This window comes from Pinus tabuliformis, chromosome 9, assembly GCF_031772625.1.
Source record: "Pinus tabuliformis cultivar Carrire ecotype Pingquan chromosome 9, CPIR1, whole genome shotgun sequence".
Taxonomy (NCBI): domain Eukaryota; kingdom Viridiplantae; phylum Streptophyta; class Pinopsida; order Pinales; family Pinaceae; genus Pinus; species Pinus tabuliformis.
The window spans coordinates 1,111,789,326-1,111,797,773 of record NC_142307.1 but is presented as its reverse complement, the minus strand read 5'-3'; the positions used below and the strand labels follow the sequence as shown (position 1 = coordinate 1,111,797,773).

Below are 8,448 nucleotides of genomic sequence, written 5' to 3'. Positions count from 1 at the left end.
ATAAAATTAACTTTTTTAATTTTAATTAATTTTTAATTATTTTTAAAATATTTAAAAAATTTAAATTGTTTTTTTCATTTTAATTAATTTTTTTATTATTTTTAAAATTTTTAAAAAATTAAAATTGTCATCTATGTCACCATCATTGCAAGAAAAGAGGTTTGCTTTGGAAGTGCATTCAAAAAAATATCTTTACCTTTTCGGTTTTTTTTGGTTAAATTTAAAATATCATTTTTTTTTTTTGAATTTAAAACATCAATAACAACATCATATACTTTTTCGATTTTTTTTTAAATTTAAAATACCAATTAGTTTTATTTATTTTATTTTGAATTTAAGATATCAATGTCAACATCATTGCAAGAAAAGAGATTTTTACTTTATCTCTACCTTTTCGTTTCTGAAGGATTATCCAAACCAGCCCATTCCTAAGAAAGCTCATCACACTGAAATGACTCGGGGCTAAACCCTAACTAGGTTTGTAAGAAGCATTTATTGATCCGTATGTACAGCGGGGTTCATATCCAAGCATTCACTTGCATAAAAAAACACTTTTCTCCACAGCCCGCCTTGACCTACTTATTCTAGGTCAATAGTTGGTGATACCGAATCAAATATACCTTATGGAAACACGAATTGTGCAGTGCATGCCCTTACCGCCCCCGTCGAAGCATAGGGATATTACGATCTCACGCAGATGAACCAGGGTTTTGACCTGTCTTTTTGGTTGAAGTCTCTCTCCTTTCAATCGATTCATTGCAATGGGAAGTGAAGTCGAAAGCAGCTTCTAAGAGTCATGGTGGCAGCCATCTGGGTCGATTGAAGATGCGATTTTTGGGGTGGTAGGACGAGTATATGATTCAAGACATAGCCTAGTCTAGTAGACGGCTGAATTCCGTCTTTGCCTTTGCCTCTACCTCCTCTGTGGGTTCTGTGTCTGTATCTGTACCTAGCTCTTTTTTGAGACTTTTACTTTGAATTGTTTGTATATCCACCTTTTTCATTTTAAAAGATTAAAATATGAATGCCAACATCATTCCAAGAAAAGAGACTTTTACTTTGAAACCATATTTATGATTTCAACGATTTTTATGTTTAACTTTTAATTTTTACTTTGAATTGCATTCAACCATATTTATGATTTCAACGATTTTTATGTTTAACTTTTAATTTGAATTTGAATTGCATTCAAATATATTTATGATGTCAACGATTGACTTTTACTTGAAATTGCATTCAACCATATTTATGATTTCAACGATTTTTATGTTTACCTTTTTCAGAATTAAAATGTCAGTGTCAACATCTTCGCAAGAAAAAAGACTTTTACTTTACTTTGAATTATCTTTACCTTGATTTATTTATTGCCTTCAACAAAACTTCCCTTTCAACAATATTTATGTTTACGAATATTTATAAAAATTTCGATACAAATATTTACGAATATTTATCTTTACGTTAATTTAAGTTTTTATCTACCATAATTTATTGATCCTTATTGATCTTTACCTTAATTTAGGTTTGTTAGGTGGCGTTCATACTCCCTTAATTTAGTTGGTGTGTATATTAAATTTCCAGTATTTATCTTGCATTCAACTAAATTACTTTAGCATTACCTTAATTTGATTTGAAGTGTAATTTATTTTGGGATGTTTTGAAGGGTAATTTATTTATAATTTTATCTTTACTTTTATTTTAACTTATTTTATTTGAAGTGTAATTCATTTTGGGTCGCTGTGGGTTCATTTTGTTATTTTGTTTCACTTCCTTTTTAATAAGTGAGCATCACAAGTTGGTTTCTTTTTTAATACATGAGTATCACAAGTTGTTTCGGTTGGTTTTTTTTTAATTATTTGGTTTTAATCATGGATTTAGAAATCATTTTAATTTTAGAGAGAAAACAAATTCTTTTTTATTTAAAATATCTTATTTTTTTAAGCGGAAAATTAAAAACCTAGTCGGATCGTATGGTGTCTTGGTAAGGATCATAGAATCATATTCAATTTTTTTCCCAATATTTCTTCTTTTGAAGTGAAAAACCTAGTTTTGAGAGGGATCATGTTCAAACATTTTATAGGGTGGAAAATTTGAAAGTATTCAAATATGTGTAGTGTCTTGATAAGGATGATAGGATCACATTTTTTTTTTCAAATATTCCTTCCTTTGAAGTGAAAAACCAAGTTTTGATAGGGATCATATTCAAACATTTTATAGAGTGGAAAACTTGAAAATATTCAAACATGTTTCTTGTCTTGGTAAGGATGATAGGATTATATTCCATTTTTTTCCAAATCTTGATAACGTAGTCTTGATAGGGATCATATTCAAAAATTTTATAAAGTAGAAAACATGAAAATAATTGATATAAACTCTTTTTCCAAAAGTAGAAATCTGAAATCTGATATATATTTTTTTTAATTGGGATGTCAAGGCAATTTAACCTAATCTTAATTGGGATGCCTTTTTTTAGCTACTTTCTTAGACTTCCAAAAACTTTTTTAGTAAAGAAATTTTGAAAATGGAGAAACTTCTCAACTAACTTCCCTAAGAGTTTTTTGAGAAGTTGAAATCTTTTTTTTTTTTTTAAATAATTAGGATGTCAAGACATTTAATCTAACCCCTATTGTTGATTTTTTTTTTAAACTACTTTCTTAGACATCCAGAAACTTCTTTAGTAAAGGAATTTTGGAAATGGAGAAACTTCTAGTCTAACTTCCTCAATAGGTCACTCACTTCTTTAGCAAAGGAATTTTGGAAATGGAGAAACTTTTAGACTAACTTCCTCAAAAGGTCACTCAAAGATAAGCTTTAGTGTCTTTGAAATATTTTCTAAAATTTTAATATTTTTTTTTCTATGTAAAGACTACTGCTATATTAAAGAAAAGAAAATATGTACAGAGGTTTACATCCCGTGAGGAGACCGAAGCCAGTCCTCAAGCTGAAGAAGCTTTAACCGATTCGTAAAACACAGTCCATTATAGTTCCTGGACGTCATATAGTCTGGACTCAAGCTGACAAAAACTCCATATCTACTGGCAGGACAGAGCCAGTTTACATCATGAACCATTAAACAAAAATAACAAACTGCTGAAGCATGAGACTTGCAGCAGTGGCCTAACCGAGCCCTAGGATTGAGTTGGACACAAAAAAGGACCCAAAGACACAACACGATTTGCATTACCATGACAATAAGAAAAAAACAAAACAGAGCACCCGAGGATTAGACTGGCTGGTCGAATGAGGCCTCCTGCTTTCCTTTGTCTGGGCTTGGCGAGTCGAGCCAAATCACCATCTCGTCCTCGTTCTGAATCGGCGCTCCTTGTTCTGGCGGAGCACGTGCACTGAATACCTCCACCTCCATGTTTGTATTGGGTGGCGGCAAGACCTCTTGCACAGAGGCCGCGTAACCAGAGTTGCCCTGTATCGGAGCACAGGGGCTGAAGACTGCCATCTCCACATTGGAGTTGGGCGGCATCAGGTGCAGGGGAACTAGAATTTGACTGGCCAGGCTCTTCTTCAGAGATGAAGACGGTGAAAGTGACTACCACTTCAGGTCTAACAAGGCGGCTTGGAAATCTGAATCTGAAAGTCTGGTAGGTGCCCTGAGGAAGAAGACATTCCTGCTCCGAGCTGGGAGACGAGGGTGGCTCTGCAGCAATTGGCTCAATTGGGTATAGGTCTTCCAGAACCACGCGGGTACCGGACCTTCCTCCACGCCTAGGAACCCCTCGACTGCGCGGCATGGCTTGTAAAAGTAACTCTGCCAAACACTCAATAATCTCTTGAAAATTTGCAGACAGAGATCCCTCTCTCCGTGCACTGAAAGCAACAATGGGTTGGTTCTGCAACATGACTGGCATTTCAAAAACAATATAATGCGTAACCTGCAATCGTAACACGGGGGAACGGCCTTGGGCTTTTCTCCCCTTTCGCATCAAAGCCTGAGCAGCCATGCTCGGCATCAATGCAGCGTCCCTCCTCCTTTGTCGCAGACCAAGAACATTAACTCGGTACATTAACTGTCTGAGCGTTGTACAGGCCTCCTTGTACAGACGTCGGCGCTCCTTCCTGCCTCCAGGTGTCATGGTGCATGCCATAGTTATGGGCTAGTAAAGACACCCGCATCCGGGTGCTAAAATTTTAATATTATTGGAAAGATTTTTTAAAATTTTAATCTTAATTTATAATTTTTTAAAAGGGAAAATTTGAAAAAACTTGATATACAAATTTTATGTGGAAATATGGAAGGAAAAAAATGACTCTTTTCAAAATTGTTGCAATATCAACATATTTTAACCTCTATTAATGCTTTATTTTTTTTAAATTGTGTGAATAATTGAGTTGCCAAACAAGAAAGATAATGAAAAAACCTATCATAACTCAGCCCACATAACTTAATTGTCGAATAAGAAAAATAATGGAAAAACCTATAATTTTTAAAGAAATTACTTGTTGATGCACCTATACACTTAATTTCTAATAAATGTTTCTAGAAAAATCTAGACTTTCTAATTTTCTTTTTGTAAATTTGGTGGGACTACATCTTCATCATGTATAAGGCATAAGTTAATTGTCAAATAAGAAAAATAATGGAAAAACCTATAATTTCTAATGAAATTATTTGTTGATGCACCTATACACTTAATTTCTAATAAATGTTTCTAGAAAAATCTAGACTTTCTGATTTTATTTTTGTAAATTTGGTGGGACTACATCTTCATCATGTCTAATATATAACTTCACCTCAAAGAAGGCCTAAAAATGCCAACCATGATAAAATCTAAACTTCCTAAATTTCTAGAATAAAAATCTTGAATTTATGTGAAAAAATAAAAAATTAAAACTAATCTAACTTTATAAAATCTTAAATTTATGTACAAAACAAAAAGAAAAACATCTTTTCTCAAATTCCTCAAGAGTTCAATGAGTCTTCTCCCCTCAATTATAAGAACATATCTAATGTGATGCCCCTAGTAAAGTGATAGTGTTTTAAATTAACAAAAGTAAATTTAACTGTTGGACTATTGTTAGGTTTGGTGTAACTGAGTAATTATTATTGTTACTACTCTTTAATTTAACTATGTTGATAATTACTCTTTCTTTGCTCCTAATTTCTATTTAAAGAAAATAGTTTGGGAATGGCTATAGTGTCTCCTCTTGGACTATTGTTAGGTTTGGTGTAACTGAGTAATTATTATTGTTACTACTCTTTAATTTAACTATGTTGATAATTACTCTTTCTTTGCTCCTAATTTCTATTTAAAGAAAATAGTTTGGGAATGGCTATAGTGTCTCCTCATGAAAGGAGGATTAAAATTAAATAGGAGCGTTGTCAAAAGTGGAATAAAAAGAACCTAACTACCTTTTGGAAATGGTTGAGGCTCTGGTAGAGAGGAAAAAAAAGAAACAAACTAAGTCTGGTGAGGACCAGATAGTGGGGGATTGTGACCAGATAGGTAGAGAGAAAAACGTTAAGTCTCGTGATGACAGCGAGGCTCAATGAGTTGTCAGAAGACGCTAAGTCGTAATGACCAGATAGCGCAGATTTGTGAAGCAAAAATCATCCTGGAACCGCTATGTCTCGTAGTGACCAAATAGCGCAGGTCTGGTAGGGACCAGATAGCGCAGGCCTGACAACGCGAGAAGTCTTGCAGAAAACAAAGGTCTTGGAGATGTTCTTGGGGGTGGAAGGTGGAGAAGGACTCTCCTAAAGTCGGGAGGTTTAGGAGCGCATTAGGGAGGTTGACAAGCGCATTAGGGAGGTTTGCCCTCTGTTCAGTTATGAAATAACTGAAGAATTAACAAATTTGGTTCACAGTGATACATTTGCTAAATTTTAATGTCTATGGAAAAACAGAATTGTAATTTGTATTTAGAAAAGAACTCTGAATTAATATAGGCAGCAAACAACTTGATAAGTGTAAAGTCATGAAATCATACAAGATTGAATTCCTTGTGTTGTATTCCTTGTGTAGTCACTATAAAACAGAGATAATAATCAAAACCAAGCTCATAGTTTCGAGAATAAATCTTCACAAATATAGGCAAGAGTTGAATAAACATGGTCCGAATAGTATGTGGACCAAGACCGAAATCGATATGATATATATATATATACATTCACATAGTTTTACAGATCAGAAAACAACATAAACAAAAAGAGTAAAGTAAATGCATGCCTTTGCAGGGTTAAACTCCTGAAAGTTTTCCGTAGAGCCTTTTTCTTTACTGGTGTAGCCACAGAAAAAGACAACATGAAAATAGGACAACCTCAGGTTTAACATGGCTAGTAAGGACTAGTGTCCGCGCGAAACAAATATATCTCAGACTATAAGAAATGTAACAGTCATGGAAGTAAGACTGTAATTGAAAGGTCGTAACTTGAAGGGTTTACCATAGAGGGTTTCCAATTTATAGCTGGCAGACTTCATTCAACAAAATAGATAAGAGAGGACAAACCCTGGAAATAGTACCAAGTATTGAAAAACTGTAAGGTAGCTTTCGAAATTGATAATACACTTATCATTTCCGCAGCTAACTATAGGAGTTCTAGTAAATAGAGGATAACTGTACAATCCCAAACTATCTTCACATCAATTTAACATTAAACATTACTGTGGAAAAAAAAATACAATTTATTAACCCAGCAATGGAGGAATAATTAAGAGTCATGAAACTGTAATATTAAATAAGTATCCACCCTGGGAACAACCCACGAAAGGGTCAAACCCTCGGTTCTGTAACAAAATACATATTTATAAGTTATGATAACCACCGCAACCCAGCTATGGCTCTCTCGCCAGAACTATTCTGAGCCAACTAATTACATTATAGGGAAACAAGAGTAGGCTTGCAACTTTATAGAGAGATAAATACAACTAATAAGACTCCATAAATTACAACAAAACTCACGCAAGCTTGCCAAGAAGGAAACCCGCCTCGATCATTCTTCCGGATTCATCCTTCTACCCTTACATCTATTGTGGAAGGTGCCTCTTACCTGGAAGGCGACTTGAGCGATGGAGTCTGGGCAGGTTGCCCCCTGGTTTCTGGTCAAGATACCATGGCATAGCACCTGTGAGAGAAGAATCACCCAAAAAATATAGTAAGAGCAACAATATCAATGATATTTGTAACCGATACAGCAGTTACCCAAAGAAAAGGTGCGCAGGCTTGCCATGACCGCTGTCGGTAGGCAGAACCATCGAACCCGCCAGGAACTGACCTGTTTGGGGAAACTGAGCTGTGGGAAAGGAAATCCCCAGAGACCTGTAGGAGCTGGAAACCATTCTCAGAATAAGCTAGAGAGGGTTCGAATGTCGCATAGAAACCCTCAACCAGTATTCTCCCATACCTGGAACAATGTAGATCATTGATTTGGGAGCCCCAAACTCCACCGTTGAAAATGGCATAGAAATCCATGAGGGGCGCTGCAATAATGGGTTGGTCGTGCTGCGTATGACATAATAGAGCAAAGTACCAAGCGAATTTTTTATTTCTTACACATCACCATAGCCAGCTCGAGGTTGAAACGGGTGTCAGTATAATGTAAGCATAGGAAAAATCTAGAGTGATGGACACGCGAAACTCCGGCAAGGCACATGCTCCAGGCGCCAAGTGGATGGGGCAATAACGACAATGCAAGCGCTATTTCGTAGACTATTGCAACATTAATGTGGCCTGACATGGGGTCGATATAAGACATTACAACACGCCGTTCTTTTTTTTTCTCTCTCATCACCCCGCGGCGTGTTGTAATGTCTTATATCAGCTCCATGTCAGGCCACATTAATGTTGCAATAGTCTACGAAATAGCACTTGCCATAACGACAAAGCCATGGTGAACGAACAAATGCACCCGGAATTTGATAACTGGGAAAAGCCGCCAGCATAAACGCAGCTCCAAGCCGACTTAAAATAAATGCCACAAACTTGAATTAAAAGCTCATACAGTGAAACAATTAATAGCATCGCGGTTCCATAGGGATGCCCTAAGGACTGTATTATATATATATATATATATATATATATATAATATTTATTGTTTCACTGTGATTATATGGCTTTGGCCTTATAGATTACCAATCATAACATATATCATAGGTTTAAGATTGTTATGAATCTATAAGATTTTGTGCAATGATGTTTTACATAATGAGAGTTTCTCATGGATTTTGTAATTGTTTACATTGTGTTATTAGTCATTATAATACTTTGTTGATTTAGTTTGGGTAAATGTTACAGTTTAAATGAATAAGAAATTGTTATTCAACTTGAATCTATCTTATGAAACTTCATTAAATCATATATATGTTAATAGATATTTTCATTTTTCATATTAGATACAATTTAAAACATATATATTGAAATTTCAAACAATCTCTTTTTATTATAACATAGATTGTATTGAGTGACTATACTTGCAAGGCGAAAGAAATAGCTACCCAT

The 8,448-nt window shown here is 34.8% G+C and overlaps 1 long non-coding RNA gene across 1 annotated transcript; it reads right to left on the bottom strand.

The window, feature by feature from the left end:
* Nucleotides 1-6,658: 6,658 nt before the first annotated feature.
* On the bottom strand, nucleotides 6,659-7,633 carry LOC149152554 (uncharacterized). The gene is made up of 2 exons (XR_016263252.1): nucleotides 7,226-7,633; nucleotides 6,659-7,075 (listed from the first exon to the last, which is right to left on the bottom strand). It is a non-coding gene; the product is annotated as an uncharacterized LOC149152554 (long non-coding RNA).
* Nucleotides 7,634-8,448: the final 815 nt, after the last annotated feature.